The sequence below is a fragment of the Cervus canadensis genome, chromosome 22, assembly GCF_019320065.1.
Source record: "Cervus canadensis isolate Bull #8, Minnesota chromosome 22, ASM1932006v1, whole genome shotgun sequence".
NCBI lineage: Eukaryota > Metazoa > Chordata > Mammalia > Artiodactyla > Cervidae > Cervus > Cervus canadensis.
In genome coordinates this window covers 27,757,661-27,771,893 of record NC_057407.1, presented here as the reverse complement: position 1 = coordinate 27,771,893, position 14,233 = coordinate 27,757,661, and the positions used below count along the sequence as shown (strand labels likewise).

General features: G+C 41.7%; 1 protein-coding gene and 1 non-coding gene across 4 annotated transcripts in view; both read left to right on the top strand.

Moving 5' to 3' along the window:
* The window catches only part of FRMD4B (FERM domain containing 4B), a 360,069-nt gene that overhangs the window by 174,527 nt on the left and 171,309 nt on the right, over nt 1-14,233 (top strand). The gene's annotated exons all lie outside the window — the stretch shown is intronic.
* TRNAK-CUU lies at nt 4,153-4,226 on the top strand. The gene has a single exon. It is a non-coding gene; the product is annotated as a tRNA-Lys (tRNA).

The window sequence follows — 14,233 nt, the reverse complement described above, 5'->3', positions numbered from 1 at the left end:
TTACCTCTCATCTCTCTCTAAAAACAGTCCTATTCTGAATTTCGTGGTTTTCATTCCCAGGCACATGTTTCTCATTTTGCCACATATATTCATATCTATAAACAATATATATTATTTTTGTGTTTGTAAAATTTAAATTAGGATGTGTCATTCTACTACCTTATTTTTCTCTCAACAGGCTTTTGGGACTTATCTCTAAATTCGTTTTAACACTTATATTCCATTGCATTAAACATACCAATCTCTTGTTGATGGACATTTAGGTTATTGGCAAAGTTTTAGTGTCCCCAACATACTATACTGAAAATGTTGTGTTTATCTTTTTGTGCTTATGAGCAAGAGCTTCTCCAGAGTATGTACTAAAAGGGAGACTTACTAGGTTTTTGGCTTTAATAGATGCTGTGCCTTATTTCTGTCCTTACAACCACTCTTCAAGATGATATCATGAATCCCACCTCATTGGTTTTATTTACTTATTAGGTAATAAGACAGTGTGCTGAAGTTTGAACCGAACTCTAAAGCTCATGAATGATATCATGGATTATATCATGATTCAGCACCATGTCTTATTAGCTAATAAGTATATAAAACACTTAGCCTTTTGCCACTGACTTGCAGCTTTATTAAAACGGTTTGTATAGTATCTCATTTATTCACTTATTTGCTCAACAAACATTGAGTGAAAACATAGCTGAGTGCTTAAAAATGAAATGTATAAACTTCTTGAATTCAAATCCTAAGTTCCCTTTTGTTAGCTGTGTGAGTTCTCAGAGATTGTTCTCGTTAACTTTTTTCTAGGACTTCTCTGGCAGTCCAGTGTTTGGGACTTCGCCTTCCAATGTAGGAGGTACAGGTTAAAACCCTGGTTTGGGAACTAAGATCCCTCATGCCTTGGTGAGCAAAAAAACCAGAACATAAAAAGCAGAAGCAATATTGTAGCAAATTCAATAAAGACTTTAAACTACATCTAAAAAATATTTTTTAAAACTTTTTTCTGCTGTAAAATATGGTTAATTATAGTGCCTCTCTTAAAGAGTTATGTTCCCAGGATTGTCATAAAAATAAATTGCATTAATATTTGAAAGCACTAAAACAGTGTTGGATGTATTCATGGATGGGTAGATGGACAGTGGATGGACACGGATGGATGGACGAACAGATGGGCAGATGCTTGGGTGGAGAGACAAATGGTTGGACTGAACTGATGATTGGGTGGATAGATGAGTGGATGGATGATAAAAGAATGGATGGACAGACAGATGGGAAGATGGTTGGATGGCTAGATGCACAGATGAACTAATGGTTGGATGGATGGATGAATTTCTCAACAGTTATCTTCATATGTGCAGTCCTTACCATCTTATGCATATGCATAACCTTTGGAGCTTTTAAAATCTGCAGAAAGCCTTGGCTCCTCCCTCCTCTCTCCTCTCCAAATTAAGAACTATAGTCTAACGTAGCAAGTAGGAAAGGGGCCCACTGACCACTGCATAGAGACCCTGTGCTCACATGGTTTCATGGCACAGCGTTTTATCAGAGACTCTGTCTTCCTAATGCTGTTGTCTTCTTCGTTTATTCTTTGAAGGCAAAGATTCTCATAAATGTTTAATCATTTTCTTTTTTCCTCCAAGATGAAGGCATTAAACTTTCTCTCTCTCAACCCTGAACCCCACTCTGGTATGACCGAGAGCCCTAGATCCTCATGTATAAAGGCTCTGGGACCCCACTGACTGATGGCATTCTCATCTCTATAAGTGCTCTTCTGATATGACTCTTAAATTTCCAACTGCTTAGGAGACCCAGTTATTACAGGCAACATGCTATGCTTGGGTAAAGTAGCCAGCAAACATTTTTACAGGAATTAGTTAGTCTCATTAAAATGTGATTAGATGCTTATTAGCTAAAAGAGAAAAGAGAGAAATAAAATGGGCTTTAGTCAGCTGGACCTGGGTTACAAATCAAGACTTCATCACTTACCTGCTGTGTGCCCTTGAGCAAGTGACTTCATTGCTCTGAACTTGTTTCTTATACAAAAGATAAAATATGATGTACATTTTAAGTTTGATATAAAAGTGTAACATGGATTCAGAAAAGGTAGCTTTTCCAATGTAAACGTTTGGATGCCTTCACAAAGTTGATCCTAAAGCCTGAAATTATCATGCTAGTCATGAATAGTGCAAACTGTGATCAGGAATTAAGTCCAAATGCCCGCATATACTAGCTGTGTGTCATGAGCAAGTTACCTGCTCTCTTCGTGCCCCTTTTCTCAACTATGTGATGGGGACGGTATTATAACAGTGCCTGTCTCTCGGGGTTGTTGAGGGGACAACACAAGATTATGCAATAAAGGTCTATCTGGGGTACCTGGCTCACAACCAGCAGTTAGGGAGTGTCATTTCTATTTAATGAACATTTTTTATGTTGTCAGACATAGCGCTAAGCATTTGGTCACGCTGCACGGCTTGCAGGATCTTACTTCCCTGACCAGGGATCGAACCCAGCACCTCGGCAGGGAAAGCACCATGTTCTAACCACTGGACCGCTGGGAAATTCCCTAAGCATTTCGTATTTACCATTTCATTTAATTCTCCTAACAATGACATGAAGTAGGTACTATGAAACCCATTTGGCAGACATAAATATTATTTAGCATGTTAAGTCACTTAGCCAAGAGCAAAGATGGAGGATTCAGATCTGTCTAAATCCATTCCCTCAGCCACTGCATGGACTAGATGTAGTTTGCAAAACATTCAGTCTCTTCATTTTCCACGTGTGCCTTCATTGAATCCTTTCTAGCACTTTTCCAGCCTCTAATCTCTGCCTCTACCCAACCCTGTAGTCATAGCAGGTATTAAACCCATTTGAGACTGAATGACTAACGCCATTTTCTCTCTACAGTCTACTCCCAGCCCAGCCTCCAGAGTGGTTTTGTTAAATGTTAAGTCAGATCATGTCATCCATCATCTTGTTCAGAACTCTGTCATGACTAACAACTCAGAAAAAGCCAGTCTCACTTTTAACCTCCCAGGTCCTGCATAATTGATACCTTCTTCTCTAGTTTCCTCCACCAACCACCCCCAGCAGACACACTCAACTTCTGGTCTTTTTATTATTACTAATGTTAGCATTATATTCAGTGTATTTGTGTATGTGTGTGTATTCTAGTTAATAGTTGACATATAACATATTGGTTTCAAGTGTATAGCATAATGATTCAATATTTAAATATATTGTGAAATGGTCACCACAATAAGTCTAGTTGACTTCCATCACCACACATAGTTACAGATTTTTTGTTCCTATAATGATAGCTTTTGAGAGCTGCTCTCTTAGCAACTTTCAAACATACAATATTATTAACTGTAGTGCCATGTGGTACATTACATCCCTTGACTTATTTATTTTAGAAAATTTATACCTTTTGATCCATTTCACCCATTTCACCCACCCTCCAAGCCATGCCTTTGTGCAAGCGTATTTAGTCATGTCCGAATCTTTGCAACCCCATGGACTGCAGTCTGCCAGGCTCATCTGTCCATGGAATTTTCCAGGCAAAACTACTGGAGTGAGTTGCCATTTCCTATTCTAGGGGATCTTCCCACCCCAAGGGTCAAACCCGCATCTCCTAGGTCTCCTGCATTGGCAGGCAGATTCTTTGTCACTGAGCCCCCTGGGAAGCCCACCTCTGGCCGCCCACCAGTCTGGGTCTGTGAGCTGCCTCAACCTCTGGTCCCAATTTGGGATGTTCTTTCTCTCTCCAAGTCTTCTCCAGCAGCACGGACCTCTTTGCTGTTCCTTCAGCCCTGCCAACACGTTCCATCCTCAGAGCCTTTGCCCTTGGCATTTTCTCTGCCTGGAACTTTGTCACCCAGAGGGTCACGAGACATGCTTCCCCCTTTACTTCCTGCAGATCTTTCTTCAGATGCCTCCCAACCAGTGAGGCCACCCCAGGCTGTTCTCTTATTCTGCTTTATTCTTCTCTGTAACCCTATCACCACCTGACGTTAGGAAATCTATTTGCTTAGGTGCTTACGTGTGTTTCCCCAACCAGAATGTTAGCTGATGAGGTGGCGAAACTTTGCTTTGTTCACTGCAGTGTCCTCTGTTCCCGAAACATAATATTCCTTCAGAAATAGTTCTTGACTAAATGAACAAACTAGCTCAGTCGGTAGAGCATGAGACTCTTAATCTCAAGGTCGTGGGTTAGAGCCCCACATACAGCGAGGTTTGGGGCTTCACTGGTAGCTCAGACGGTAAAGAATCCACCTGCAATGCGGGAAACCTGGGTTCGATCCCTGGGTTGGAAGTTCCCCTGGAGGAGGGCATGGCAACCCACTCCAGTATTCTTGCCTGGAGAATCCCCATGGACAGAGGAGCCTGGCGGGTTGCAAAGAGTCCAACACGACTGAGTGACTAAGCGCAGCACAAACGAACAAAGGAATCTGCTTTACATTTTAAGAAACTTGCTCTAGCCACTGTGGTGGGAAAGGGCCGGGGAGTGGTAAGAGCAGTCGGGAGGCCATTTCTGATGTCCAGCCAAGGGACGGTGTACTGGGCTGGGCTGGAATGGTGGCCGCACGTGCTATAGGAAGAAGCTAGGAATTTGGAGGAGGAGGCTGCTGCACGAAGGGGACTCTGTCCAGCAAGAATGTTTACAGTCTATGAAGTTTTGGAAACATCCAGGACGAAGCCATGTGTGTTGAAACGGATTTGTGTCTGTGTGTGTTTACTCTTTTTCATTATGGAAAATAGCCCCAAGCCAGTATAAGCTGATTGAGAGTGGTTCATTAGTGTTCTCTGAAAGCCATTCCATTAAGGAAACAGCAGGGCAGGGAGCACAGCGAGATGTTTCCTCCCAGCCCTCTAAATCAGGCTCAGGCAGGGACCCCGGCTTCTGTGTTCAACCAGCTGCAAGTTCCCGCTGTGCCCAGCCCAGGGTGTGGACGTTGGCAGTTTCTGCAGTTCTCGTCAGCTCTGACTGTCAAGTGATCTCCGTTTCCTGTGCCCAGCCCTATGGTTAAGCTCTGGAACGTGCCCTCCTTGGCCTGACCGATGCTGCCAGACGTTTCAGACCCCTGGCTTTCTCTTCGTGGCACTCTCTGGAAGTTGATTATCATTCTGACCCTTGCCCAGATCATTCCCATCCCATGGAGATTGGGATGGAAAGACCCTTTGGATTTGCCTGGATTCCTGGGAGGAAAAAAACTTTGTTTCTGCTCTTCGTTAGTGTTTAATTAAAGGCTTGCTATCCCTAAGTCTTCAGCTGTGTCCAAGCTTTTTAAAATTCTGCAAGCGCAGACAATATAAAGAGAGTTCGACCCTTTGAGTTACAAGAGCTGGGTTTTGGTGTCTAATTATCAACCTCAAATAATGACAGAATCATAATCTTTTAGAACAAAACGGAATATGAGGCATTTCCCAAATATTTCCTGAAGACAAAGTACACTTACTTTTAACCAATAGTCAATATCAGCTTTTAAATGCAATCAGAGTTTTAAGTTTGAAGCAGTTTGGTTCAGGATGTGAAGAATCTTAACTGTCAACTCATATTTAAATTTATGGGGTCTTTCCTTCCTTAAGATTTTATATATTAATCTTTCTAGGTATTGATGCCAGATATAGTTCCAGCTGAGCTCATGAGATTTTTTTCCTGTGAAATTCCTTCTGGAAATGAGATTTCTTTTAGTGAATGTATTTTTCCTTTAATAAACTTCAGAAACCAACTCAGAGTTTCAAAAAAAATTTTTTTCTGAGATGTTAGTGCCAGAGTCTGAACAGTGCCCTTTATTCACTACCAAGTTGCATCAGTTTAAGTTTTTTTTTCAGGTTCAAGCATTACGTTAGGTTACAAATATAGCAAAAACTTGCCACACCTTTATGCTGTGTATTGTGTGTTTTAAGTATTTAATTATGTCTTTCTATCCTTTTCTTCCCCACCCTCTTTTTTGGTATACTTTCTCTGAGCTAAATAGGTCACACTTAAATGTGTAAATAAATAGCATATATGTGTGTGTGTATACATATATATATGAAAAATGTATAAATACATGTACACATATGTGCATGAGTGTGTATATATGTCACTGTATCTGAAGTTTTTCCCCAAAATAATACCACGAGCCAACATATTTACCAGACATCACTTTTCTTCCCCTAATCGTCAACGTCACTTCTAAATTTATATTATAACCCTGAAGTAAATAGCTAGTACCAATAATATGGTTGGGTTCCATAATAGATTGTGTTCTTCAGGAAGTTGCTATCAATTTTGATGAAGTCCAGCAAATGAAGATTTGGTCAACAATTTCACTTATTTCCTGTGGTTTAAAAATGAAGAAAATACAAAATCAGAGAACTGGTCGTGTGTTCCTGGTCACCTTCTGCGTCAGCTCAGCTCACTGGTCTGTGAAATGGGGCCTTGGCGTGGGCTGCCACACTGGAGGCTACTGGGTGGTCAGTAGACAGAAGTAGAGCAAGTTACTCAAAATGCAGCTCTTGCCCCCTCCCATCCCCAGCAGCTCCATCTAAGGAGGACCAGGTGGGGAGTTAAGAGCTGGAGGGGCCTATGAGGAAAAAGAGGAAGCAGCCTTCCTTGGCCCATATAGCTTCATTTATTATTTACAGATATTAATGACATCGGTCTGTTTTAATAGAACATGTAATGAGATGAACAGCTTTATCTATTTCCTTTGAGTGATTTGCACATATCCTTTGGGAGCCAAGGATGTTGGAGTCAGATAAAAATGAGCTCTAATCCTGTTCCTTATGCCTTCCTGGTTGTATCACCCAAAACTTAATACCTCATTCCTTTGAGCCTCGGTTTCCTCATCTGTGAAATGGGAACATAATATATCATCATACTGTTGTCAGCTGTTTTTTGTTTAGTTTTGTTTTTTTGGCCATGTCATGCAGCATACAGGATATTAGTTCCCTGACCAGGGATTGAACCCCTGCCCCGTACGTTGAGAGCACAGAGTCCTAACCACTGGACTACCAGGAAAGTCCCTGTTGCCAGGTTTAAGTGAAAGGATGCCCTGTGACTGCTCAGAATGATGTCTAGAACATGACTAGAACACAGTACATTGTAGTTTAGGGAAAAGGCCTTGGTATTGAAATACACCAAAAAAGACAAATGTTAGAAATGGGATACTCACTTCCTCTCTCATCTCAATGAAGTTATCTTAAGTAAGGATAAGAGATGAGGTGAATATTTTGAAGCAGAATTAAATTATAATCTGATAAATTGTTACAACCTTTTCATAGAACAGTTTAGTTGTATCTAATCAGAATTTAAGATATGTGCCCTATTTGATCAAACATTTCCTTTTCAGGAAGTCGTCTGAAGGGCATAATGGTACATGTGTAAGGATTTTCATAACAGAATGATTTGAAATAGCAAATCAGTGGAGACATGAATAGGAGGATGATTAATAAAATGATAATCCCTCCAAAGCATGGGATTCTGTGACATCAGTAGAAAAAGTGAAGTAGACGTATACGTCACAGCCTGCCAGAATTGTCACTGATCTATTTTGGGGTAAAAATAAACACAAAAGACAGAACACTATACAGGATGTGTGTGTGTGTGTGTGTGTGTGTGTGTGTGTGTGTGTGTGCATGTATGTGTCTATAGAGGTGGCGCCTGTGGTAAAGAACCTGCCTGCCAGTGCAGGAGATGTAAGAGACACAGGTTCGATTCCTGGGTCAGGAAGATCCCCTGGAGGAAGGCATGGCAACCCACTCCAGTATCCTTGCCTGGGAAATCCCATGGACAGAGGAGCCTGGCAGTCTACAGTCCATAGAGTCGCACAGAGTCAGACACGACTGAACTGACTTAGCATGTGACATGTGACATAGAGACAAAAAGACACGAATAAATGTGAGAAGTGTGTCTCTGTGTTCCTGTACATGAGAGGACAGGGTTGGAAATACATAGACCAAACCATTCGTAACGTTTACCCCAGGGAAATGTCAGTAGACAAAGGGAAAGGTTTCTGCTTCTTTTACTTCAGTCATCCTGAATTTAAATTGCTTACAGCAAGGATATATGTGAGTTTTTAAAACTTCCTATTCGAAACATCTGATCCAGGCTATTGTGCACAGTGTTTCTGGGGAATAGGAATGTGTTCGTCTTAACCTTGTGTCACAGCACCTGGCATGTAGCAGTGTCTCTGCATGAGTATATCTTTTGTGTCTATTTAGTGATTATTAGCTACTACTGACGCAATTACTGTTGTTACCAAAAGAGTGTTTGGTGGAGTCTGGCTGCTCGCTGCCCGGAAGCCAATAAACAGGCCACGTTGGTGGAAAGGAAAGTTTGCTTTATTTCAGAAGCCAGCAACTGGGTGGTGAGGGTGGTGAACATCTGTCCAAAGGCCAACACCCCCTCAGCGGCAACCAGTGGGGCAAGAGCTTTTATAGACAGAAAGGGAGCTACGGGCAGAAAAGGCACAAGTCAGCTCTGACAGTCATCATCAGATTGGTCATTGCTGGTCTGACCAGCGTCATCTTGATTGTTTGAGGTACAGTTAATCTTACCAGAGTTCATTTGTTCCCATTTCTCTGAAGCCAGTTCTAGGAACTGTGGCAGCTTATGTCTTGGGTCAGAGGATGAGATGGCTAGATGGCATCACCATGAAATGTTCATGCAATGGACATGCACTTAAGCAAACTTCGGGAGATGGTGAGGGACAGGGAGGCCTAGCGTGGTGCCGTCCATGAGGTCACAAAGAGTCAGACACAACTGGGCGACTGAACAGTAACACAAATGTTGTGGGTACAGTCTGGTCACCGTGAAGTTAACTTCTCCACCTGGTATTTTAGTATCTATAAGACAGCTCACAGGATGTGGCTCTCAATAGCCCTTGAGAAAGATCTTAAGTCCTTGACTGTGCTTAATGACTACATTATTATTGTTGAGTCTCCTTCGACTGTTTTCCTTTGTTTCCGCATTTCTCATTTCTCTGATTAAACTTACTCTTTGACTAAAGTTTATGACAGACAATAGACAGACAGAGGACATGGTGTGTATGGGGGCAGGGGTGGGGAGGGTGGCAAGGACCATAGGGTCTTGCTTCTTTCACTATTAAGTAAAAAGCAGGGATTTCCCTGGCAGTCCAATGCCCAAGACTTCACCTTCAAATACAACAGGTGCAGGTTTGATCCCTGGTCAGAGAACTAGGATCCCCCATGACTTGTGGCCAAAAAACTGAAACCTAAAGCAAAAGTAATATTGTAACAAATGCAACAGACACTTTAAAAATGGTCCACATCAAAAAAATATTTTTAAAAAGCAGTATTTGTATTCCTTGGGGAACCATAGCGTTTTTTATGGTTAAAATAAGTCCATAAATTTTTTATAGAAACACATGGTTTTTAGTCAAAGTCTTTTATCAATGGTGTATATTAGCCAGATACCTAAATGTCTATTATTAGGGGATTGGTGCAATTAATTGAGTTACTTTCATACCATCGAATACACAATGATTATAAAAAATAATGAGATAGATCAGTATCTAAGATGTGTAAGTAAATACATTTCAAACTAAGATATATAGAATGATCTCACCTCAGTAAAATTTTATATTACTGTAAAATTTTACATTACTGAGCACTGATGGCTGAACTGAACTGATGGTTGTTAGTCTTTTATCAATGGTGTATATTCACCAGATATTTTCAAAACATATAGTGACTCACATACTACAGTAATGTAAAATTTTACAGAGGTGAGATCATTCTATACATCTTAGTTTGAAATGTATTTACTTACACATCTTAGATACTGATCTATCTCATTATTTTTTATAACCATTGTGTATTCGATGGTATGAATGTACCTCAATTAATCTCACCAATCCCCTATTAATAGACATTTAGGTTGTTTCCAAATTTTACTAAGACAAATGTTACCATGAACATCCTTAAGTAAAACATTTATGGGAGAATTTCTGTAGACATACCTTCTTGGAAAGGGCATTGAATTTCCCAAAAGGTGTACCAATTTCTGGTGCCAACTGAGTGAGCAAGAACCCTTCTTTTCCATATCGTAGCCAACAACTTTTGATTTATACTGTGGTGCTAGCGAAAAAAAAAAAAATACGTTTTACATTTGTTTTCATTTTATCTCCTTAATTAGCGAAACTGTCTGCTTTTCAGAGCTTTCCTGAGGGTCCTAATACTTGGAACACTGGAATTGTATGTGCCCGAGAGTGTCAGGAGGGCTTCCCAGGTGGCGCTAGTGGTAAAGAACCTAACCAGTGCAGGAGACATAAGGGACATGGGTTCCATCCCTGGGTTGGGAAGATCCTCTGGAGGAGGGCATAGCAGCCCACTCCAGTATTCTGGCAACCCACTCCAGTATTCTTGCCTGAAGAATCCCATGGACAGAGGAGCCTGGCAGGCTATATAATCCATGGGGTTGCAAAGAGTTCGACACAAGCGACTTAGCATGAAGCACGAGAGGGTCAGGGGAGGCATACTCTGCATTTCATCACAGTATAAATTAGTTCTCATGCTTTAGAGCAAATTATAGTCTCTTAGAAAGTGTTTGTCCTCTCATAGTGATACAGAATTTCCTTGTATAGTTAAAGTAAGTTTATGTAGAGCATTGCTGGTTGAAATCCAAGTATCACAAAGACAGATTTTCATGTAGTCTCTTTGCCATGTACTATATAAAGTCTTTGGATTTACAAATAGCTGAGAATAGTTATTTCTTTTCACATCCATCATACTCTTTGGTTTCATACCATGATTTTCCCCACGTACTATTTAGTGGAGTTCAGAAATCTTGTTTTATTCTTATCTGTAAATGTTCTCAGCTTCATTTAGATTAGCTTGAAAGAGATCACCAAGGCTTTAATTTTTTTTTTTTTTAAACGGGATAAAGCTTAGGACAGGAGAACAGAACGATGCACCATTTATTTTCCCTTTTCCACCTTTTCTCTTTTGAATGTCTGAGGCCTGTAAGCTTATTTGGCTCTCTAAATCCAGATTTATTAACTTAAATATAATTGAGCCAGAGTTGAATTGTTGGAATGAGATTACATAGCAACAAGCGACCATGAAGCTGTCGTTTGTCTCATTTTGGGGGAGCACCAGAACTGATTACTTGGGAGACGATTTGTGCTCTTAGTGTCATGGTGATTTGAGATTGCACCCTGGGGGTGAGGATGGGATGACCTGAAGATTCGTTCGTGTACAGGCTTTCTTGAGGGCCAGCCGAACTGAGAGGTAAATTGAAATGACTAGAGGAAGCCCCTCAAAGAGGCGTTTGTCATATGTTAGCTGGGTGGCACTCGCTATCAGCGTTATGTTAAACACACCACCTCCTGTCTGGAGGTGCCACCAGGCAAATAGCAAAAAGGCAGTTCTGCGTGCAGGCTTCCTCCCATGGCCACCAAGGGGGCCAGATTATCCTGTCTGCTCCCCGTTCACCCAGGGGGGCAGGCCCAGGACCTCAGCTCCGCCTGTGATACCCCTGTGCTCCTCTGAGTTCTGAGCTAGAGGAGGGAACCTCTAGCTCGTGGTTCATCAAAGAACCATGAAAACAGCAGTGGGGGCAGGACACAGACAAGGTAGTTGTATGACATGGGATACAACTCCAGGTGTGTGCTCCCTTACGGGTTCTCTTGTTTCCTGTTCATCTTCGAAGCCTGCTTACAAGGGCCATGTCTTTTTTCCTTCTCCCATCCTGAGAGGTCTTAACTGGCTCAGAGATAAATATCACCTCGCACGTGTCTTGAGAATATCCTGATTGATCTTGAAGCCAGTGCTTGCCGCTGTTTTTCATGTCACAGAGTACACTGTTGTTGTTGCTTTTGTTTAATCACTAAGTTGTGCACGCTCGGTCACTCAGGCACTCAGTCGTGTCCGACTCTTTGCGACCCAGTGGACTACAGCCCACCAGGCTCCCCTGTCCATGACATTTCCCAGGCAAGAATACTGGAGGGGGTTGCAGTTTCTTTCTTCACGAGATCTTCCCAACCCAGGGATTGGACCCAGGGATGGAACCTGCATCTCCTGCTTGGCAGGCAGATTCTTTACCACCAAGCCACCAGGGAAGCCCCGTAGAGTACATACGTGATGCTAATGTTTGTGTGGTACCCAGGGTGAATGTATATGAGGCTGCTCAGAGCTTGAGGTGACAATCTGCAGGATCTTAGGCTGCCGTGAGGGCTGAGCAGACCAATAGCTCAGGATACCCTTTTGCCTGTTACATCCACACACAGGTTGTGAAGCTAATCATGATGACCTTATTCCCCTTGCTCATGATTGGTTTAGGGTAAGCATATGACCTAGGTGTGGCCAGTGGTGTGCAAGGCATTGATGCATTTCTTGAAAAGCTCTTTTTACTCTTAAAAAGAGACATAGAGAAAGAGGTAGTCCTTCCTTTGGAGTAAGGATGTGATACCTGGAAGAGTGACAACTATATGCAACTATGAGAAAATGTTAGTTTCAGGAGAACTTGCTGAGTGGGAAAATGGAAGGAACCTGGGACTTTGATGGCAGTGCTGTCCTGTGGACCTCACCAATCGTGGAGCTGCCCTCCCTTTAGACGGTGAGATAATCGACTCATAACATTGAAGTTGTTTTTACTTTTATTTTGTTTGTTGTTGTTCTTCAGTTGCTAAGTCACGTCCGACTCTTCGACCCCATAGACTGCAACATTCCATGCTCCCCTGTCCTTCACCATCTCCCGGAGTTTGCTCAAACTTATGTTCGTTGAGTCGGTGATGCCATCCAACCATCTCATCCTCTGTCACCCAGTTCTCCTCCTGCCCTCAGTCTTTCCCAGCATCAGGGTCTCTTCCAATGAGTTGACTCTTCCAGTCAGGTGGACAAAGTATTGGCACTTTCACCATCAGTCCTTCCAATGAATATTCAGAGTTGGTTTCCTTTAGGATGGACTGGTTTGTTCTCCTTGCTGTCCAAGGGACCCTCTCAGGAGTCTTCTCCAGCACCACAGTTTGAAAGGATCAAATCTTCAGTGCTCAGCCTTCTTTATGGTCCAACTCACATCTGTACATGACTACTGGAAAAAAATAATTTTGACTAGATGGACCTTTGTTGGCAAAGTAATGTCTCTGCTTTTTAATATGCTGAGTTTGTCATAGCTTTTCTTCCAAAGAGCAAGTGTCTTTTAATTTCATGGCTGTAGCCACCATCTGCAGTGATTTTGGAGCCCAAGAAAATAAAGTCTGTCATTGTTTCCACTTTTTTCCCATCTATTTGCTATGAAATGATGGGACCAGATGCCATGATCTTAGTTTTTTGAATGTTGAACTGTAAGCCAGCTTATTCACTTTCCTCTTTCACTTTCATCTAGGGACTCTTTAGATCCTCTTCACTTTGCTACTTACTACAAAAAGGATCTGGTATAAGATCTGCTCAGGACTTGAGGATCACGACTTCTAGAAGGGTTGTCCAACCAAAAAGGTGCTCAAGAAAAGAAACTTTTGAGGAAAGAATGGAATAGCTGGAGTTGTACTGGTAAAAGGAAAATGTTTAAATTCAGAGTAAGATAAAAATAGAAGGAAGCTTTTTTAAAGTGCTTTACATTAAAAATCACAAGACTTTTTTCATTAATATGATAGTGGTCTTGACCAGAAATATTTGCCAGCATCTCAGCGAAACTTTAAAGAAAGGAAAGAGATTTTTGCAATTTTAACAATTGCGGGAGGCAGAATTGCATATAGGTCAGAAACCTGGGCCTGGAGCCAAACTGTCTAGGTTCAGATCCTGCATCTGCTACTTCCGGCTGTATGACTTCATGTAAGTTACTTAACCTCTCTCTGCTTCATTTTTCTCATCATCTGTGACATAAAGATAATACTAGTTCCTACCTCAAAGATGTTATTGTGTATATCTTTACAAAATATAGGAACAGCATTTGGTGTGTATGTACTGTGTAAGGGTTCGCAGTTATCATCAGGTGGCACTAGTGGTTAAGAATCTGCCTGCCAATCAGGAGACATGGATTCCATCCCTGGGTCGGGAAGATTGCCTGGAGAAGGGAATGGCAACCCACTTCAGTATTCTAGCCTGAGACATCCTGTGGACAGAGGAGCCTGGTGGGCTACAGTCCATAGCCTTACAGAGTGTTGGACACAGCTGAGTGCGTGAGCACACACACAACACACGTGATCATCCAAACCTATGCACATGTTAAAAAAAAGGTCACTTAAACACAGGTGCTTCTATGACTACACAGTCACTAAAGTGGCTAAATTAA